Source organism: Canis lupus, chromosome 1, assembly GCF_048164855.1.
Source record: "Canis lupus baileyi chromosome 1, mCanLup2.hap1, whole genome shotgun sequence".
Classification (NCBI taxonomy): domain Eukaryota; kingdom Metazoa; phylum Chordata; class Mammalia; order Carnivora; family Canidae; genus Canis; species Canis lupus.
In genome coordinates, this window is record NC_132838.1 from 116,913,230 (window position 1) to 116,936,620 (window position 23,391).

The 23,391-nt window shown below is 39.4% G+C and overlaps 1 long non-coding RNA gene across 2 annotated transcripts in view; it reads right to left on the bottom strand.

The window, feature by feature from the left end:
* The window catches only part of LOC140602595 (uncharacterized), a 54,102-nt gene extending 30,888 nt beyond the window's left edge, over window positions 1-23,214 (bottom strand). For both annotated transcript variants that reach the window (XR_012005535.1, XR_012005528.1), the window contains exons 1-3: window positions 22,733-23,214; window positions 5,037-5,111; window positions 4,531-4,654 (exon numbers count right to left, since the gene is read on the bottom strand). This is a non-coding gene — a long non-coding RNA (uncharacterized lncRNA). The remainder of the gene's footprint in view (window positions 1-4,530; window positions 4,655-5,036; window positions 5,112-22,732) is intronic.
* Window positions 23,215-23,391: the final 177 nt, after the last annotated feature.

A 23,391-nucleotide genomic window follows, 5' to 3' on the forward strand; every position in this document is an offset into this window, starting at 1 on the left:
ATAAACACTGGAATAAATTGTATTTTTTATTTTAGAGATAGAGAACACAAGCAGGGGCAGGGGCAGGGGCAGAGGAAGAGGAAGAGGGAGAGAATCCTCAAGCAGACTCCCCACTGAGCATGGAGCCTGATGAAGGACTCAATTCCAGGACCATGAGATCATAACCTGAGCTGAAATCAAGAGTCAGATGCTCAATCCACTGAGTCATCCAGGTGCCCCTAAATTTTATTTTTTATTTTTTTATTTTTTTAAAGATTGTATTTATTCATTCATGAGAGACAGAGAGAGAGAGAGAGAGAGAGAGAGGCAGAGACACAGGCAGAGAGAGAAGCAGGCTCCCTGTAAGGAGCCCCATGTGGGACTTGATCCTGGATCCCAGGATCACGCCCTGAGCCAAAGGCAGACACTCAACCACTGAGCCACCCAGGCATCCCAAAATTTTATTTTTTAAATTTCAAATATAAATCAATCCAAGACAATGCAAAATAAAACAAAACAAAAATTAAAACAGCAAAAGTAAGACAAAGAGCACAGAATAAGATGGCTCAACTTTGTGTCTTCATGTATTTAGTTGATTTCTCTTAACAGGGTTGAAGTTTTTCTTTTCTTTAGCCATTTCATTTATTATAATTATTCACGTATTTGAACTTTTAGCCACAAAACAAGTGTGGATAGATTTGAACCACTGAAATTATAGTGTCATTTCCAATCACAATGAAATGAAACTACAAATCAATAAATCAAGAAAATTATGAGCTACAACTAAAAAGTTCTGGAGGAAAAAAAATAAAAATTAAAACAATAAATAAATAAATAAATAAATAAATAAATAAATAAATAAATAAATAATAAATAAATAAAAAGTTCTGGAGGGGGTCCTGGCTGGCTCAGTTCGGAGAGAATGCCATGCTTGATCTCTGGGTTGTAAATTCGAGCCCTATGTTGGGCGTATTTTTTTGTTGTTGTTGTTGGGCGTATTTTTTTAAGTAAATCAAAGAAAGTATAGAAAAATAGAACCCAGGCATCTTGAGGATCTTCTAGTCACCCTGGATTACAAGAATCTATATGTTGTTCTTTCATGTAAATAACTAAAACCTGGGGCCCCTGGTTGGCTCAGCTGGTTAAGCATCAACCCTTGATCTCAGCTCAGGTCTTGACCTCAGGGTCATGAGTTCAAGCCTTGGGCTGGGCTCCATGCTAGGCATGGAGCCTACTTTAATTAATTAATTAATTAATTAATTAAAACATTTTTAAAAATCTGAAAGCTTAAATTACAATTCATACCCTATAGGTTTAGTATGTATGAAAAATAAGGCAGAACTAAAAATAGGGAACCTGTATTCAAAGAAAACATCTGGCCCTGACATCAGAAAATGGGTAAAAAAACAAACAAACAAACAAAAAAACTATAAATGTTTTCAACTACAATAAAATGGTTGTGGCTTAGCATACTTTTTAACTTTAACTTTTTAAATTATTTAACCAACTACTAGTACTCGTGTGAAGTGGATTAACACAGCTTCACTGTATCATGCATTTCTATGTTAGAATATCAGGAGCATCAAAAATTTAAGCTTTTTGACCCAGGAATTTCTCATCTGAGAATAAAATGTGAAAATACCCACATAAATAAAGTTGTGTCATAGTAGTAATCTTAAATAGGAGAAATTGTGAAAAGGAACCTATGTTTAACAGTTTTTAAACATATGATACCTAGAACTTGCTCTAAAATATTTCAGGGGCCACCTGAAACTGATATTACACTCTATGTTAACTGGAATTTATATAAAAACTTGGAAGAAAAAGTAAAATGAAATACTTCAGGGGAAGGGGGTGCAGAGATCAGTAGAGACAGATGAAATAAAATTGGAAACATACTGATAATTACTAAAGTTAGGAAATGGATCCATGGGATGGATGTACATTACACTATCTTTGTGTAGATCTGAAAATTTCATAATAAAACTTTTTAAAAAGACATTTATAAATTTCCACTTACTCTGTGAAAAGACCTAAATAAAATCTATATCCTGTTTTAAAAAAATCTATATCCAGGGCACCTGGCTGGCTCAGTCAGTGGAGCATGAGACTCTTACCTCAAGGTTGTGAGTTCAAATGTCACATCGGCGTGTAGAGATTACTTTAAAAATTTTTTTAAATCTTTCAAAAAAATCTATATCCTATCATTAAAATACTTTTAGAAACAGATAGTGTTTCCACTACTTAACAGCACATTAAAAAAATAAAAAGCCTTATCTTTTCTATTTTAAAAGAAAAATCCCTCAGTCTATGCTACTTACAGCTTAATTTTTGTCCACATTAAGAACCTCAGCAACTTACTTGAAAATGGATCTCTCACTTTTCCTTGACATCTAATTCTTCTACAATTTACTTATTATTCTCTTTTATCCACAACCATTTCCTCCTAAAAGCAGGCATATCTTTTTCTCCCAGCATTCTCCCCATAATTATATCTTCAGATTTTTCTTCTAAGCACCATATTAAAAGTCTTACGGTTTCTACTTTACGGACATGTAGTAGACCCTTTGTTAGACTGGATCTTTTTGTTGTTGTTGTTTTGTTAGGCTGGATCTTAACAGCTTATATGCTTCTTAAACTTCCACGCACAAGAAAAGAAGGATGAATAAATCTTTTTAAGTCAATAAATGCTGACAAGTGAATAAGGAGCACCTGGCTGATTTAGTCAGTGGCACATGTGCCTCTTGATCTTGGATTATGAGTTCTAGCCCCATGTTAGGTGTAGAGATTGCTTTAAAAAAATTTTTTTGGGATCCCTGGGTGGCGAAGCGATTTGGCGCCTGCCTTTGGCCCAGAGCGCGATCCTGGAGACCCAGGATCGAATCCCACGTCGGGCTCCCGGTGCATGGAGCCTGCTTCTCCCTCTGCCTGTGTCTCTGCCTCTCTCTCTCTCTCTCTCTCTCTCTGTGTGACTATCATAAATAATAAATAAAAAATTTAAAAAAAAATTTTTTTTTAGGGACTCCTGGTGGCTCAGTCGTTGAGCGTCTGCTTTCAGCTTAAGGCATGATCCCAAGTCAGGAGACCCAGTCCCACATCGGGCTCCCCGCAGGGGACCTGCTTCTCCCTCGCCTATGTCTACCTCTCTCTCTGTGTCTCTCATAAATAAATACAATCTTTTTAAAATAATTTTTAAATCTTTTTTTAAAGTGAATGAATATTCATTAATACATGGAATTGCTGCATCAAAGCAAAACTAGTTAGAAAAAAAGAAGTCAAAGATCGGCAGGAAAAATGAACAGAAGCACTTAAAATGTATTTTAGGAAGCTTTTGAGGGACACCTAGCTGGCTCAGCAGTTGAGCATCTGCTTTCTGCTTAGGGTGTGATCCCAGGTCTGGAGAACAAGTACCACATTGGGCTCCCCAGAGGGAGCCTGCCTATGTCTTTGCCTCTCTCTGTGTGTCTCTCATGAATAAATAAATAAAATCTTTTCTTTCTTAAAGAAGCTTTTGAAAAACACACAAGTTTAGACTTAAAAGGTAAAGAAGTGGGGCAGCCCGGGTGGCTCAGCGGTTTAGCACCACCTTCGGCCAAGGGCATGATCCTGGAGACCCGGGATCGAGTCCCTCGCTGGGCTCCCTGCATGGAGCCTGCTTCTCCCTCTGCCTGTGTCTCTGCCTCTCTCTCTCTCATTCTCTCATAAATAAATAAAATCTTTAAGAAAAAAAAAAGGGAAAGTAGATTCAAGTTACGTGAAATAGATGGCTCATGAAGAAAAAGCACTTTAAAATGGGAGTACTTGGGCAGCCCAGGTGGCTCAGTGGTTTAGCGCTGCCTTCAGTCTGGGGCGTGATCTGGGATGAGTCCTGCATTGGGCTCCCTGCATGGAGCCTGCTTCTCCCTCTGCCTGCGTCTCTGCCTGCCCCCCCCCCCCCAACGTGTGTGTCTCTATGAATAAATAAAATCTTTTAAAAATAATAAAAAATAAAATAAAATAGGAGGACTTATGACAAAAGAGTAACACAAAGAGTATAGGTGCAAATAAAAAGACTTAATTTTCTTCATGTGTCTTAGGCCTTTTCTCCATAACACTTGGATGGGCCTTCAAAGGAGAGTTTCCTCAATCAATCACTTTAAGGAACTGCCTCCCACAACAGCTGAGTTAACTGCAGTGCCTTTTCCCATCTCTTCAATCCTTACTCACCTGGACACCATCCTCCCATGTTCCTCAAAACCATCCAGGGCTCCTAACCTTGTTCCAATAAGAAAATTGCATCAGGCTTAGGAATAGAGTTCTGTTTATATGAAAAAATAGTAAGATATACTCATGCTATTCCTCAATTCAAACCTAGTCCTCAAGTAAACAAGCAACTACATGATGGACCAGAGAATGTGTAAAGATCTAAAGCATAGAGAAGATAGAGATACCCACAGAGCTACCCGTCTTCTAATCCACAAAACATAAAATAATTACCTAAGAAATAAATAGAAATCTACACAGTAAAGTACATACAAAATTCACAAATTATTTGGGGACAAACATCCTCACCAGTAAGATTAGGTTGCTATAGTTCTCCATCACATCTTTGTGTAAATCCCTCTGAGCAGGGTCCAGGCATTCCCACTTCCCCTGAGAGAAGTCTACCAGCCACATCCCTGAACATCACCAATCCCTGAAATGACAATACCATATAATACTGTTGAAACTAAAGGAAATGTTTTTAAGATGAAAGAAGAAATGGAAGAGGACACAGGGATAGTGAAAATACTTTGAGCATGGGTGCCTAGGTCACTCAGTTGGTTAGGCATCTGTCTTTGGCTCAGGTCATAATCCCAGGGTCCTGAGATCGAGCCCTGCGTTGGGCTCCCTGCTCAGTAGGGAGCCTACTTCTCTCTCTTCTCCTTCTCCTCCCTCTCTCCTCCCTGCTTGTGCTCTCTTGCTATCTCTGTTTCTCTCAAATAAAGTCTTTTTTTAAAAAAAGAAAATACGTAGAGCAAATGGGCTAGGCAAAGCAGGGAGCAGAGTAAAAAATTAGCATAATTAAAACAAAGTACCTTCATCTTGAATATTCCTGTTGCTGCAAACAAACCTTCATTCAGTGAGACCGTCCCATTATCCCACGGCTAGGGCTAGGAATGAATAAAATGCATATTTATTTGTAGTTTCCAAAATAAATGAATAGAAGTAGAAAAACACACAACAACCTGTAGACCTGGCAAATTACTATTTACTTCAATGACCATCCACAACTTACCAGTATTTCTATTGTGGAAATTTTCAAACATACACCAAAGTTGAATTTTATAGTGAACATCTGGTATGCTAATTACTACCTACAATAAACTCAGAAAAGAGTCCCTCCCTTCCCTTTCTTTTCTTATTTCTTAAAGAATAATCTTTCTAAAATATTTACTGAATAAAAAAACCTCTATTACACATAATAGAACTTTCATATGATGAAAATGTACACTAAATACTAAGGATCTTCACTGTTAGACAAAATCACATGCACTTTTCCTTATAATACAAGTTATTTAGGGATGCCTGGGTGGCTCAGTTGGTTAAACACCTGACTCTTGATTTTGGCTCAGATCATGATCTCAGGGTCCTGGGATTGGCTTGTCTGGCTCCACACAAAGCAGGGAGTCAGCTTGCAAATTCTCTATCCCTTTGTGCCTCTCCCTGCTCATGTGTTCTCTCTCTCTAAAATAAAATAAATAAATCTTTTTTGAAAATACAAGTTAGGGACACCTGGGTGGCTCAGTGGTTGAGCATCTGCTTTTGGCTCAGGTCATGATCCCAGGGTCCTGGGATTGAGTCCCACATCGGGCTCCCCACGAGGAGCTTGCTTCTCCCTCTCCCTAATGTCTCTGCCTCTCTCTCTGTCTCTCATGAATAAATAAAATCTTTTATAAATAAACAAACAGGTTATTTATTTTTTTAAGTTTTATTTAAGCAATCTCTATACCCAACATGGTGCTCAAACTAACAACCCCACATGGTCTTCTGACTGAGCCAGCTAGGGACCCCAAAATGCAAGTTATTTAATAAACTTTTCTGTTTATTAAACTTTAACTGTTGTATCTTTCATCTTAGGAACAAGAACATAACCATTCCATTGCTTTGGATATTTAGATTGAACAATATCTTTCCTTTACAGCTTTGAAAGTCTAAAATTTTTGAAATCTTGACATTTGCCATTTCAGAAGGATGGAGCTAGAGAATAGTATGCTAAGTGAAATAAATCAGTCACAAAAAGAAATACCATATGATTTCACTCATGTGTAATTTAAAAAACAAATGAGCAAAGGTAAACAAAAGAGAGAGGCAAACCTAGAAGCTGACTATCAACTATAAAGAACTATAAATAAAGTTACCAGACAGGAAGTGAGGGGGGGAAGCATGGGTTAAATAGGGGATGGTATTAAAGAGGACATTTGTGGGATCCCTGGGTGGCGCAGCGGTTTGGCGCCTGCCTTTGGCCCAGGGCGCGATCCTGGAGACCCGGGATCGAATCCCACGTCGGGCTCCCGGTGCATGGAGCCTGCTTCTCCCTCTGCCTATGTCTCTGCCTCCCTCTCTCTCTCTCTCTCTCTCTCTCTCTGTGAGACTATCATAAATAAATAAAAATTTAAAAAATAAATAAAGAGGACATTTGTGATAAGCACAAGGTGTTGTAGTGAAGTGTTGAATCATATTATATGCCTAAAACTAGTACTACACTGTATGCTAACTAGAATTTAAATAAAAATGCACAGGGCAGCCCAGGTGGCCCAGCGGTTTAGCGCCACTTTCAGCCCAGGTCATTATCCTGGAGACCCGGGATCGAGTTCTGAGTCGGGCTCCCTGCATGGAGCCTGCTTCTCCCTCTACCTATGTCTCTGCCTCTCTCTCTCTCTATGTGGGTCTCTCATGAATAAATAAATAAACCTTTAAAAATAAATAAATAAAAATGCACAAAAAAGAAAAAAGTCTATAATTCTCAAAAACACATCTACTAATCTCATTTAAAAATTCAAAACTATAGAAAATTTAATAGTATATTGTTTAGGGAATATACAGTAAAATAATTATGAAAAGCAAGAGGGGGTGCCTGGAAGGATCAGCTGGTTAAGGATTTGATTCTTGATTTTGGCTCAGATCATGATCTCAGGGTCATGAGACTGAGCCCCATATCAGCTCAGCACTCAGTGCAGAGTCAGCTTGAGATTCTCTCTATCCCTCTCTCTCTGCCCCTCCCCCTATTTGTACTTCATAAATAAAGTAATTAATTCTTTTTTAAAAAGACAAGAAAATGATGACTACAAGTTTTCTTTACAGGTTACCCTTTAAAAGGGAGGGCAGGGTACAAAAGGGTCTTCAATAGTCTTTCCTATTCTGACTCTTGTTAGGTACATGAGTGTTCTTTTATAGTTTGAAATGCTTTATAACATTTTTAAAGGGGGAACTCAAAAATTAAGGATATATAGGCTTGGGCAGATCAGTTTTCCCATTCAACAATCATTTACACTTCATTAAACTATAATTCTGATAAGGAAGTTTCTAATACTTCCCTCAATGAAATGTATTTAGGCTTTATCATAGACCCTAAATGTAAACAATATTAAAGAAGAATGGGACATTAAGAGACAAGACTACGAAAAAAATAAAAAATTAAAAATTTAAAAAAAATTAAAAAAAGAGACAAGACTACGCTGCTGGGCACCATTACTCACTCTCTGACAGAATGGGAGGATCTGGGATAGGTTCATGGAAGGAACGTAGCTGAGCAAGGAAGTTTCTAAATAACAAAAATAAATGTTCATACAAATGAAAAAAATCCAACACACCACATTTCAGTAAAATAAATAAGTTATAGGAATGTAATATACAGCATGTTAATAATATTGTATTGCATATTTGAAAGTTGCTAAGAGAGTACATCCTAAAAGTTCTCATCACCAGAAAAAAAATTGTAACTGTGTGGTAATGGATGTTAACTAGTCTTATTGTGGTGATCATTTAACAATATATACAAATACCAAATCATTATGTTCCTGAAACTATATGTCAATTATACCTCAGTTTAAAAAAACAGTTTTAAAAAAGTTTAAAATACAGACACTGTATTTAAAGAAAAAAGAAATAACTGATCTGGAGCATGGCTTTTAAGATTGTAAACCTCAGTTGTATTTCTCTGGATCCCTCTCTTGAAAAAGTACAGCATCTCAAAAAAACAGCTGTGGAGAAGGAATAAATAATTCCCAGGTATGCCCCAGGTAACGCCACATTCCCCTTTCAATCTCCTTCTACGCTCCCTACCCCCACTTTCAGCCATCCCAGTTCGTTCTCTCTCCACCCCTCTCTTTCTCTTTTTCTTTCTCTTTCTCTGATGGGAACTAAAAGGAGCGTATACACATTCCAACCCTTCCCTAAACTTATGGAAGCCCAGAACAGCAGGATGATTCAGGCCAGATATGCTCCAACTCTGAGAGGTCCATGCAGGAAGGATTCAGGCGTATCATTACCCTAATCAAGATGCTGATATGGACTTAGATGAATGCAATACCATGGCCCCATACAGATCCCCCTCTGCAGGTGCAGCCAAGAGTTTCCTCAAGCAGAATTACCCAAGTTATAGCCTAAATCAAGGATGGAAGCCCTTGAGCCAGAAACCTGGTATGCTTGCACATGTTCAACACCTAGACAAAGACTTCCAGAAGCTTTTAGTACAAACCAGGATCAAGATATAAGATTTCTTAGCTTCCCCAGCTATATGTATTGAGCCACCAAATCTAAGAAGGGGCTGCCCAACCCATGCCAGAGACCACAAAGCTTTGAGTATCTGGCCACACAAACTAGATAAGAAGCAAAACAAGAATATAGACACGTATCATGGTAAATATACAGTTTGAATGACAAATAAACCCGTCATGTTAAAACACTGATATTTGGGCATTAATGCAGGATGGTCCAGACTAGTCTACCACTGCTGCAGTAATACACAATACTAAATTCCCTATCCACGCCCTCACAGTGCTTGGAACAGCACGGAGATATACTTTAGATTTTATTGTAGATGGAGGTGACAAACATATAAAATGGTATGCAAATTAAAATCACAATGAGATATTACCTCACACCAATTAGAATGGCTACTAATAATAAGACAAAAAAATAACAAATATTGGCAAGGAGTGGAAAAATCTAAACCCTCTGCAGTGCTAGTGGGAATGTAAATTGGTGCAGCCACTATGGAAAACAGTATGGAGGTTCCTCAAAGTTAAAAACAACCACCATATAATCCAGCAGTTCTATTTTGGGGTATTTATCCAAAGAAAATGAGAACAATAAATCAAAAAAATATCTGTACCTCCACGTTTGTGGAAGTATTATTTACAATACCCAAGACATGGAAGCAACCTAAATGTCCACTGGCGGATAAACAGATAAAGAAACTGTGAGACAGACAGATAAATGCAAATAATTGAATGCTATTCAGTTATGAAAAGGAAGGAAATCCAACTTCTGGAGAAGATGGTGGAGGAGTATCCTAGGCTCACCTTGTCCAACAGATAGAGCTGAATAACACACATCAGTGTAAATAATCCAGAAAATGACCCCAAAACGAGCCAAACAGATTCTCCACAGTTAAATGTAGAAAAGGGGCCACTTTAAAGAGGGTAGAAAGGGTAGAAACATGGTGGGAAGCCAAGGAGACTCACAGGGCTGTCCTTGGGAGGGAGAGAGGGTGCAGAAGTAGAAGGGAGAGGAGTGGACCCAGCACCAGATACCCCATACACAGGGAATCTGCACAGGGAAGTCCAATCTCCATAACAGGCTTTGAAAATGAGAGGAGCCCAACTTCACAAGTTCTTACAACCAGCGGGGCTTAACACCCAAAACTTTTTTTCAAAAGATCTTATTTATGTATTCATGAGAGACACAGAGAGAGAAGAGGCAGAGACACAGGCAGAGGGAGAAGGAGGCTCCATGCAGGGAGCCCGATGTGGGACTCCATCCTGAGACTCCAGGATCATGCCCTGACCCAAAGGCAGATGCTTAACCACTGAACTACCCAGGGGTCCCAACACCCAGAACTTTTAAAAAAAATTAGCATGCTTAGCTCTGAGAAACCTGGAGGGTGATAGGAAATTGAGTCCCCACCCCCGCTTAAAGAGCTAGCACAACAGCCCCAGTGAGATATACCACAGAAGCAGCAGTTTTAAAACACACATAAAGACACTCCTGAACTGCCAGGATCTGGTAAACAAGTATACTATACTTCAGGGCACTACAATACCTCATCTTCATAAGGCCACTACACTGAGTAATATACAGAATAACTGATACACTATATTGTACACCTGAAACTAATTTAACACTATATGTTAACTATATTGGAATAAAAATAAAATAAGGTCACTACATTCAAGAGCAGGAAATGTAGCTGATTTTCCTAACACATAGAAATGAACACAGAAAGTTAGACAAAATGAGAGGAATAGGTCCCAAAAGAAAGAACAGGACAAAGTCACAGCAAGAAACCTAAGCAAAACAGAGGTAATATGCCTGATAGAGAATTTTAAGTAATGGTCATAGAGATAATCACTGGACTTGAGAAGAGTGGAACACCTCAACGAGACCCTTATAAAGACATAGAAAACATAAAAGCAATTAAGCTGAACAGAGAAAGAAAAAAGAATAATAAAAAATGAAAATAGAAGAACTCAGCAACACCTTCAAGCCTAGTAACATTCACATTATAGGAATCCCAGAAGGAGAATAGAGAGAAAAGGGGGTTAATTTATCTGAAGAAATAATTGCTCTAAACTTCCTGAATCTAGGGGATCCCTGGGTGGCTCAGCAGTTTGGTGCCTGTCTTTGGCTCAGGCCGTGATCCTGGAGACCGGGGATCGAGTCCCACATTAGGCTCCTTGCATGGAGCCTGCTTCTCCCTCTGCCTCTCTCTCTCTCTCTCTCTCTCTCTCTGTCTTTCATGAATAAATAAATAAAATCTTTTTTTAAAAAATAAAATAAAATAAAAACTTCCTGAATCTAGGGAAGGAAACAGAAATCCAGATCCAGGAGGCACAGAGAGCCCCTAACAAAAAACCCAAGGGGGTCCACACCAAGATACATAGTAATTAAAATGGCAAAAGGTAGTGGCAAAGAAAGAATTTTAAAAGAAGCTAGAGAAAAGAATAGAGTTACATATAAGGGAAGCCCCATAAGTCTTTCTGCTGATTTTCAGCAAAAACTTTGCAGACCAGAAAGGAGTGTCATAATATTCACAGTGCTGAAAGAAAAAATATCTGCAACCAAGGATACTCTATCCAGCAAGGCTATCACTCAGAAAAGAGAGGTAAAAGTTCCCCAAAGAAACAAAAGTTAAAGGAATTCATCACCACTAAACTAGCCCCTACATGTTTAAAGGGATTCCTTGAGTGGAAAGGGAATATCATAAGCAGGAATAAGAAAAGTAGAAGGCAGAGGTTTAGCGCCTGCCTTTGGCCCAGGGTGTGATCCTGGAGTCCCGGGATCGAGTCCCGCGTCGGGCTCCTGGCATGGAGCCTGCTTCTCCCTCTGCCTGTGTCTCTGCCTCTCTCTCCCTCTACGTCTATCATGAATAAATAAATAAAAGCTTAAAAAAAAAAGAAAAGTAGAAAGCACAGAAACAGTAAAATTAAGTATATCTATAAAAATCATCAAGGAATTCACAAAATAAAAGGATGTAAAGTATGACACCATATATTTAAAATGTGAAGGGAGGTGGGGCACCTGGGTGGCTCAGTCAGTTAAGTGTCTCCTTTTGGCTTAGGTCATGATCTCAGGGCTCTGAAATTGAGCCCCATTTTGGGCTCCCTGCTCAGCAAGGAGCCTGTCTCTCCCTCTCCCTCTGCACCCCCACTTGTGCTCTCTCTCTCAAATAAATAAATGAAATCTCTTTTAAAGTTAAAAAATAAAATAAAACGAGGAGAAAGGAGTAAAAACTTAGTTTTTTAGAATGGATTCAAACTTAAGTGATCAACTCAATACAGACTGCTATATGCATAAGATGCTACATATAAACCCAATGGCAATCACAAATTAAAAACTGGTAATAGATATGCAAAATATACAAAGAAACAGAAATCTAAGCATGTCACTAAAGAAAGACAACAAACCATGAGAGTAGAGGGCAATAAAAGAAAGGGACAGAGAAGAACTACAAAAAAGTGATAAAATAAGTAACAAAATGGCAATAAATACATATCTGTTAAGACGCCTGGGTGGCTCAGCAGTTGAGCATTTGCCTTTGGCTCAGGGCATGATCTGGGGTCCTGGGATCAAGTCTCACATCAGGCTCCCTGTGTAGAGCCTGCTTCTCTCTCTCTCTCTCTCAAATAAATAAATCTAAGAAGAAAGAAAGAAAAGAAAAGAAAAGAAAAGAAAAGAAAAGAAAAGAAAAGAAAAGAAAAGAAAAGAAAAGAAAAGAAAAGAAAAGAAAAGAAAAAAAAAAGAAAGAAAGAAAGAAAGAAAAAGAAGAAAGAAAGAGAAAGAAAGAAAGAAAGAAAGAAAGAAAGAAAGAAAGAAAGAAAAAAAGAAAGAAAGAAAGAGAGATAAAGGGGATACAAAAGCATCTATCATGCAAATGCAAGTGGAAAAAAAAGCTGGAGTAACAATACTTATACTAGACAGAACAGACTTAAAGACTGAAAAAAAAAAAAAAAAAAAAAAAAACACCAAAGACTGTAACAAGAGACAAAGTAGGATATTATATAATCTTAAAGGGAAATCCAACAAGAAGATACAGCAATTGTAAATATTCATGCACCCAACATGGGAGCACCCAAATATATAAAGCAGCTAATAACAAACATAAAGTAGGTTAGTGATAGTGATACATTAATAGTATGGAATTTTAACACCCCACTTACATCAATGGCAGATAATCTAAACAGAAAATCAACAAGGAAGTAGGTTTTCAATGACACATTGGACCAAATGGATCTAACAGATATATATTCAGAACATTTCACCTAAAACAGCAGAATATACATTCTTTTCAAGTGCATGTGGAACATTCTCCACAATAGATCACATATTAGGCCACAAAACAAGTCTTAACAAATTCAAAAAGATCAAAGTCATACCATACATCTTTTCTGACTACAATGTTATGAAACTAGAAATCAACCAACTGGGTGGCTCAGCTGGTTGAGCATTCAACTCTTGATCTCAGCTCAGGTCTTGATCTCAGGATCAAGAGTTGAAGCCCCATACTGAGCATGGAGCCTACTTAAATTAAAAAAAAAAAAAAAAAAAAAAAAAAAAAGGAAATCAACCACAAGAAAAAACCTGGAAAGAACACAAATACACTGAGGTTAAAAAATTTTTTAAAATAAAAATAATAAAAATAAAAATAAAAACATGCTACTGGGGGCACCCGGATGGCTCAGTTGGTTGAACTGACTCTTGATTTCGGCTCAGCTCATGATTTCGGCTCAGCTCATGATTTCAGGGCTATGAGATCCAGCCCTGCATGGGGCTCTACACTCAGTAGGGAGTCTGCTTCCCTTTCTCTCTCCCTCTCCCACAGTCTTTTCACCAGTGCTTGTGCTCACTCTCTCTCTCTAAAGTAAATACATAATAAATCTTTTTTGTAAATGCTCTAAACAATGAATGGGTCAACCAAGAAATCAAATAGGAAATTAAAAAAATATATAGACAAAAATGAAAATGAAAACACAATGGTTTAAAAATCTTTGGGGTGCAGCAAAAGCTGTTCTAAGAGGGAGGTTTAGTGTCATCCAGGTGGCTCAGTCAGTTAATGGTCCAACTCTTGATGTCAGCTCAGGTCTTGATCTCAGAGTCTTGAGTTCAAGCCCCACATTGGGCTCCATGATTGTTGTGGAGCCTACTTTTAAAAAATTTTTTTTAATTAAAAAAAAAGAGGGGAAAAAAAAAAAAAAAAGAGGGGTACCTGGGTAGCTCGGCAGTTGAGCATCTGCCTTCAGCACAGGGCATGTCTGGGGATTGAGTCTCATGTTTGACTCCTCACAGGGAGCCTGCTTCTCCCTCTGCCTATGTCTCCCACCCCTCTGTGTCTCTCATGAATAAATAAATAAATAAAATCTTAAAAAAAAAAAAGAGTGGCACCTAGGTGGCTCAGGCAGTTAAGTGTCTGCCTTTGGCTCAGGTCATGATCCCAGGTTCCTGGGATTGAGCCCCACACCTGGCTCCCTGCTCAGTGGGGAACCTGCTTCTCCTCCTGCTCCCCCTACTTATGCTCTCTGTCAAATAAATAAAGTCTTTTAAAAAATAAAAATAAATTTTAAAATAAGATGGAAGTTTACAGCAATAGAAGCCTCTCAAGAAACAAAAAATAAACAATGACACCATACACCTTTGGGAGCTGGAAAAAGAATATATTTTTTTTAATTTTTATTTATTTATGACAGTCACACACAGAGAGAGAGAGAGAGAGAGAGAGAGGCAGAGACACAGGCAGAGGGAGAAGCAGGCTCCATGCACCAGGAGCCCGACGTGGGATTCGATCCCCGGTCTCCAGGATCGCGCCCTGGGCCAGACAGGCGCCAAACCGCTGCGCCACCCAGGGATCCCCCGGAAAAAGAATAAACAAAACCCAAAGCCAGTAGAAGGAAAGAAATATAATGAAGATTAGATCAGAAATAAAATAAAAACTAAAAGAAACAATAGAACAGATCTTTGAAACCAGGAGCTGGTTCACTGAAAATATTATCAAAATTGATAAGCCTTTAGCCAGACTCATGAATTTTTTTAAAAAAGATAGAGGATTCAGGGATCCCTGGGTGGCGCAGCGGTTTGGCGCCTGCCTTTGGCCCAGGGCGCGATCCTGGAGACCCGAGATCGAATCCCACGTCGGGCTCCCAGTCCATGAAGCCTGCTTCTCCCTCTGCCTATGTCTCTGCCTTTCTCTCTCTCTCTCTCTCTCTCTCTCTCTCTCTCTCTGTGTGTGTGACTATCATAAATAAATAAAAATTTTTTAAAAAGATAGAGGATTCAAATAAAATTAGAAATGAAAGAGGAGAAGTAACAATGATACCACAAAAATAACAAAAGATTGTAAGAAGAAAAAAAAAAGATTGTAAGAAAATATTGTGAAAAATTATATGCCAACAAATTGGAAAACCTAAAAGAAATGGATAAATTCCTAGAAACATAATCTCCCAAAACTGAATCAGGAAGAAACAGAAAATTTGAATCAACTAATTATTAGCAATGAAATTGAATCAGTAATCAAAAAACTCCCAACAAAGTCCAGGACCAGACAGTTTCACTGGTAAATTCTACCAAACATTTAAAGAAGAATTAATATCTATTCTTCTCAAACTATTCCAAGAAATTGAACAGGAAGGAAAGCTTCCAAATTCATTCTATGAAGCCAGCATTATCTTGATACCAAAACCAGATAAAGAACTACAAAAAAAGAGAACTACAGGCCAATATTTCTGATGCAAAAATGCTTAATAAAATATTAGCAAACAATCCAACAATACATTAAAAAAATCATATACCACTATCAAGTGAGATCTAATCCTGGGATGCAAGTATTTAATATTTGTAAATCAATCAACATGATAAATCACATCAGCAAGAGAAAGGATAAAAACTCTATGATCATTTCAATAGATACAGAAAAAGCATTTGACAAAGTACAACATCCATTCATGATAAAAACCCTCAAAAAAAGTAGGTTTAGAGAGAAAATACTTCAACATAATAAGGGTCATATATGAGAAACCCAGCTAACATCATCCTCAATGGGGGAAAAACTTGAGTTTTTCATCTAAGATCAGGAACAAGACAAGGATGTCCACTCTCAACATTTTTATTCAACTTAGTACTGGAAGTCCTAGCCACAGCAATCAGACAACAACAAAAAATAATAATAAAAGGCATCCAAGTCAGTAAGTAAGAAGTAAATTTTTCACTATTTCTATATAGAAAACCTGAAAGACGGCACCAAAAAACTATTAGAACTAAATGAATTCAGTAAGGTGACAGGATACAAAATCAATACACAAAAATCTGTATTTCCATACACTAATAATGAAACAGCAGAAAGAGAAATTTTTTAAATGGTCCCATTTATAATTACACCAAAAATAATAAAATACCTAGGAATAAACTTAACCAAGGAGGTAAAAGATGTATACTCCGAAAACTTTAAAACACTGATGAAAGAAACTGAAGATGACACAAACAAATGGAAAGATATTCCATGCTCGTGAATTGAAAGAACAAATACTATTAAAATGTCTACGCTACCCAAAGCAATCTACAAATTTAATGCAATCGTGATCAAAATACCAAGAGCATTCTTCATAGAACTAGAACAAATAATCCTAAAATACATACGGAACCACAAAAGAACCCAAATAGCGAAACCAATCTTGAAAAAGGACAAAGCTGCAAGAATCACAATCTCAGATTTGAGGATATACTACAACATTGTGGTAATCCAAACGGTATGGTACTGGCACAAAAACAGAAACACAGATAGATCAATAGAACAGAATAGCAAACCCAGAAATAAACCCATCATTATATGGTCAGTTAATATTCAACAAATGAGGCAAGAATATACAATGGGAAAAAGGGTCTCTTCAACAAATGGTATTGGGAAAACTGCACAGCTACATGCAACAAAATGAAGCTGACCCACTTTCTTACACCATATACAAAAATAAATTCAAAATGGATGAAAGACCTAAATATGACACCTGAAACCACAAAACTCCTAAAAGAGAAGAACAGTAATTTCTCTGACATTGGCCATAGCAACATTTTCCTAGATAAGGCTCCTGAGGCAAATGAAACAGAAACAAGAATAATGTATTGTGACTGGGGTGGCTGGCTGTCTCAGTCAATGGACCATGTGACTCTTGATCTCAGGGTTGTGAATTTGAGCTCCACATTGGGTATGGAGATCGATTAAAAATAAAATCTTTAAAAAATATAACAATTTATTGTGACTATACCAAAGTAAAAACTTATACACAGCACAGGAAACAACAAAATTAAAACACAATACATGTTATATTTGCAATGACATATCCGATAAAGGGTTAGTACCCAAAATATATAAAGAACTGATATAACTAATACCCCAAAAACAAATAATCCAATTTTAAAAAGGGCAGAAGACATGAAGAGACATTTCTCCAAAGACATACAGATGGCCAACAAATACATGAAAAGATGCTCAACATCACTGATCATCAGAGAAATGCAAACCAAAAAGACAATGAGATATCACCTCACACCTGTCAGAATGGCTAAAATGAAAAACACAAGAAACAAGTGTTGATGAGGATGTGGAGACCAAGGAACTCTTGTGGGTGTTGGCTAGAATGTATGTTGGTGCAGCCACTGTGGTTAACAGCATGAGGTTTCTTCAAAAAATTAGAAAGAGGGGCACCTGGGTGGCTCAGTTAAGCATCTGCCTTTGGCTTGGGTCATGATCCTAGAGTGCTGGTATCAAGCCCTGCATTGGGCTCCCTGCTTCTCCCTCTCCCTTTCCCACTGCCTGCTGCTCCCCTTGCTTGTGCTTTCTCTGTCAAATAAACAAATAAAATCTTAAATTGAAAAAAATTTGAAATAGAGAGGCACCTGGGTTCAGTTGGGTGGGAATCTGACTCTTGATTTTGGTCTGGGTCATGACCTCAGGGTCGGAAGGTTGACCCCTGCATTGGACTCCACCCTCAGCAGGGAGTCTGCTGGGGATTCTCTCCCTCTGCTCTTCCCCCTGCTTGTATGCTCATTCTCTCTCATAAATAAATAAGTCCTTTTTTAAAAATTAGAAATAGGGATGCCTGGGTGGCTCAGAGGTTGAGCATCTGCCTTCGGCTCAGTGCATGATCCTGGAGACCCGGGATCGAGTCCCACATCAGGCTCCCTGCATGGAGCATGCTTCTCCCTCTACCTGTGTCTGTGCCTCTCTCTCTTTTTCTCATGAATAAATAAATGAAATCTTTAAAAAAAAATCCTTTAAAAAAATAAATAAAAATAAAAATTAGAAATAGGGGATGCCAGGTGAGCTCAGTAGGTTAAGTTTCTGCCTTCAGCTCAGGTATGATCCCAGAGTCCTGGGATGGAAACCCGTGTCAGGCTTCCTGCTAAGCAGAGAGTCTGCTTCTCCCTCTCCCTCCACCCCTCCCCTGCTCCTTCTCTTGGTCACTCTCTCTCATGTAAATAAATAAAATTTTTTTTAAAAATTAGATTTACCATATGATTCCATAATTCTACTGTGGGTATTTACCCAAAGAATACAAAAACACTAATTTAAAAACATATATGCACCCCCATGTTTACTGCAGCACTATTTACAATGGCCAAATTATGGAAGTGTCCATTGATAAAGAAAATATGATACATGTATACACACACACACACACACACACACAAAATGGCATATTACTCAGCCATAAAAAGAATGAAATCTTTCCATTTGCAACAATATGGACAGATCTAGAGGGTATAAAGTTAAGTGAAATAAGTCAGTCAGAGAAAGACAAATACTCTAGGATTTCACTTATTTGTGAAATTTAAGAAACAAAACAAATGAGCAAAGGAAAACAGAAACAAACCAAAAAACAGATTCTTAACTACAAGAACAAACAGATAGTTACCAGACAGGAGGTGGATGAAGGGTTGGGTGAAATAGTTGAAAGGATTAAGAGCACTTATTTTGATGAGCACCAAATAATGTAAAGAATTGATGAATCACTATATTGTATACCTGAAAGTAGTTAACATTAAATGTTAATTATACTGGAATCTGTTTTCCTTTGTCATATACATCTTGTATTTTTTTATTTAAATTCAATTAATTACTATATAACGTGTTACTGCTTTTAAAGGTAGAGGTCAGTGATTCATCAGTCTTATATGATACCTAGTGCTCATGACATCACATGCCCTCCTTAATGTCCATCACCCAGTTACCCATCCCCCCACACTTCTTTCCTCCAAAGGCCCTGTTTGCTTCCTGTAATTAAGAGCTTCTTGGACAGCCCCTGTGGCGCAGCGGTTTAGCGCCGCCTGCAGCCCGGGGTGTGATCCTGGTAGATCCAGGATCGAGTCCTACCTCAGGCTTCCTGCATGGAGCCTGCTTCTCCCTCTGCCTGTGTCTCTGCCTCTCTCTCACTCTCTCTGAATAAACAAATAAATAAATCTTAAAAAAAAAAAAAGTTTCTTATAATTTGTCTCCCTCTCTGATTTTGTCTTGTTTTATTTTTTTCCTTTCTTCCTTTATGATCTTCTGGTTTTGTTTCTTAAATTACACATATAAGTGAGATCATATGATAATTGTCTTTCTGATTGACTTATTTTGCTGAATATCCTCTAGTTCCATCCACATCATTGCAAATGGCAAGATGGATTAAAAAAAAAAAGAAGGAAATACTGCCATTTGAAACAGAATGGATGAACATTGAGGGTATTAGGCTAAATGGAATAAGTCAGAGAAAGAGACTGTATAGTCTCACTATATGAGGAAATCTTAAAAAAATAAAAAAACTGAACTCGAGATACAGAGAATAGACTGGTGTTTCCAGAAGTGGGAAGCTGGGAAGGCAAAATAGGTGAGAGTGGCCAAAAGGTACAAACTTCCAATTATAAAATGAGTAATTCCTATGGATGAATGTACAGCATATTGACTATAGTTAATAAAGTCTTATTGTACACAGTATTTGAAAGTTGCTAAGAGAATAGATCTTAAAAGTGCTCATCACAAGAAAAAAATTGTAATTGTGTATGATGATGGATGTTAACTAGACTTTTGAGATCATTTCACAAAAAAATATATATTGAATCATATTACACACCTGAAATTAATGTTATATATCAATTATGTCTCAATAAAAAGAAAAAGAGCTACAGGGAAAAATTATATAGGACAAGGTGATAGGAAGTGCATTGGTTGATACAGGGTGGTCAAGGATGATTTTTCCAATTTGGTGACATGTGAGTTAAATCTTGAAGAAAATGAAGGAGTGATTGCCAATATCAGGAGTAAGAAAATTCCAGGCAGGGGAATCAGCAAACATATGCAGAGGGGGAAGAATTAAGTTACAAAAAAAATTACAGAGTTAAAATCAGGAACAGAGAGCCAGATCACACAGGGCTACATAAACAACTGTAGAGACTTTGGTTTTAATTTTTTTAAGATTTTATGTATTTGAGAGAGAGCATGAGTGAGAGAGAACATGAGCAGGTAGAGGGGCAGAGGGAGAAGCAGACTCCCCGCTGAGCAGGGAGCCTGAAACAGGACTCGATTCCAAGACCCCGGATCATGACCTGAGCTGAGGGCAGCCACTTAACCAACTGAGCCACCCAGCCGCCCCCAGAGACTTTGGTTTTTATTCTGAGATAGGAAATCAACAGAAAGCTTTAAGTCAAGAAGTGAAGTAATCTGACCTACATTTCAGAAGAATCACCCTGGCTATTGTGTTAAGAAGTAATTTAAGGCAGGCAATGGAGGAAGTAGAGACCAGTTAATAGGCTATTCCACAGATCAAATGAGTGAACACTGTGGCCTAGATGTGGATCAGCTGAACTTTAACTGCAAACTCTTCCAACTTCTGAATTCCCCTCTCACCTGGGCATTGGTGTTAGTCATAATGTTGAAAATGCATATGCTCTATTTCAAACACAGTTTTAATTAACTTCATAAAATGACACCTTAGAGCAGAAATCACTTAAAATTTCCTTATTTATGAAACTCATTTTGGCTATTATTATCTCAAATGTTGTCTCAAGGTGTTGTTTGTAGATCTATCCATCTTTTTTGTAATCCTTAGTAAGTATCATTATGGATTCCAGGTTGAGTACTCCAATGGGGACCATTTGAGCATTTAAGTCAAAACAGATTTGGAAACTGGTCCAAGTGTTTACTCACAGATTACCTGTTAAATCCTGGCCCTATTGGTATAGAATTCTTTGATCAAGCCCCCAATCTCATTTCTACTCCAAATATATTGCCAAAGTGAAAGATCTTGTCACTTACTTGGAATGAGACTAACCAACACCATCCCATAAATTCCATGGCTTTCAATACCAGGACTGTAGTGTGCGATGTTACATACATGCTGCTAATCTTATTTCCAACAATTCACTTATGATAAAGGCTCTTGTATTTGCCTCTCTAGACCAGAAGAGATCTTAGCAAAGGTTGGACACAGAGAAGAAACTGCCATATTAATACTAAGAGGGAAGGGGATCCCTAGGTGGCGCAGCAGTTTGGCGCCTGCCTTTGGCCTAGGGCGTGATCCTGGAGACCCAGGATCGAATCCCACATCGGGCTCCCGGTGCATGGAGCCTGCTTCTCCCTCTGCCTGTGTCTCTGCCTCTCTCTCTCTCTCTCTCTCTCTCTGTGACTATCATAAATAAATAAAATTTTAAAAAAAATACTAAGAGGGAGGGGAAAGATGAAAAAACTCAGTTTTGGATCTAACTCCAAGACCCCATATCCAAATGGGAAATACTATGGACAAGGTTTGTTGAATGGGCTTTTGGTAATCAGAAACTGTCAGAAGAGGTGAAAAAATTAGGCTCTGAAAAACAAGGCCCTGTTAATAGTAAAAACTATTTAAGGGGAGAAAGAAAAAAATGCCAAAGTATTTTGATCTTGGCCTCCAGATACTCAATAATCATTCTTTACTCTTTCTCTTAGCAATAGTAACTGTAGAAAGAAGAAATTGATGAGACACCAGCTTTTCCTGGAATTCCAATTGACCAGGTTAAAACACAAACTTTCTCCAGTCCCTCACTGTCCTCACACACGTAAAAGGAAAATCAGGAAAGACTATTATCTATATATCTATACTTATATCTATATCTAGAGAGAGAGAGGGAGAGAATGAGAGGGAGAGAGAGTCCAGCCTAATGCAGTTACAGGGAAAGGCTGGAATCTGTCCTGAGCTCACAGATGTCTCCTGGATAGAGTCACACCTGCACAATTACAAAACCCTCCACTCCTTGTGCAAACATGGTGCTGTACCAGGTCATTCACATATAATCCCACATACACACCGAGGGGACAAAGACCCAATCACACAGCCTCCCCACACCCACGTACCTACAGCCCCACAGCCAGGCAATCACAATCTCACACACGGGATCCCTGGGTGGCGCAGCGGTTTGGCGCCTGCCTTTGGCCCAGGGCGCGATCCTGGAGACCCGGGATCGAATCCCACGTCGGGCTCCCGGTGCATGGAGCCTGCTTCTCCCTCTGCCTGTGTCTCTGCCTCTCTGTGTGTGTGTGTGACTATCATAAATAAACAATCTCACACAAACACCCCAAGGGGGTTACACTAGTCACACCTGCACAGCCACAGGCACCTAACACCACACAGTCACAGACGAACTCACACACACACACACACACACGCAGCAGTGCTGCACACGTTTCCCAAAATCACACAGCCCCCTCACGGCGGGACAGTCCCAACTGCACAATCACGTGGGCCCTCTACATCCCTGTGCACAATGGCGCAGTCATGCAGTCACAGTCACATACTCCATCCTGGGAACTGGCACCGTCCCAAGCACTCTACTCCATCACGCAGAGTTATCACCACATAAAGTCACAATCACACACCACGAATACACACGGTTAATATCACAATCTCTCTCCCTCTCTTTCTCATCTCTCTCTCTCTCACACACACACACACACACACACACACACACACACACACACACGATCTCTTCAGCGGCTCCGGACACGAAATGCTCCTACCTGAACCCCTCACCCCAGTCCTTCCCAGGTTCCGGTCTGGTCCAAACGGGCCAAGTTGCACCAGACTCCAAAGGCCCCGCAGCAGCTAAGGTGCCGCCTTCCCGCAAAGCGGCCGAACCCGAGGAGCGCAGCGTCCGCCCGCAGAGCCCTCCGGGAAATGCGGCCCGGGAGCGGACCGCCGGCCTCCCGCGTCCCCTCAGCGCGGAAGCCGGGCTCGTGCTGCTCTACCGCTTCCCGGCGCCAAACAGAACCGCGAGGCCCGACGCCGAGCAGCTGGTACGCGGAGCCGCGGGCGGGAGGCAACCGCCAGGACTCCAGCTGCCTCAGCCCGGGCAGCTCGAGGGTCGCCACAGGCCGCGCACCAGACGCCCGCTCCGCGGCGAACGCGGCCTCGAGCCGCGGCGTCTGTGAGAAACGTAGCCCCAGCCAGAAAAGCCGCCAGTCAGGCGAAATGCAAGCGTCGGGATCCGCCCGGCGGCGCCAGAGACACTTCTGGAGGTTCTAGTTCGCCCTCTGCGGGCAAGCGGATGACACTTCATGTCTGTCGGTCGGCTCAGCGCTGAGGGTGAGGGTGAAGGGGGCACCTGGTCGTCTCTTTCGGGACCGAGTGGCGGCGGCGACAGGGAAAGAATCACGGTCCTGGAGGGGAAAGGGGGACG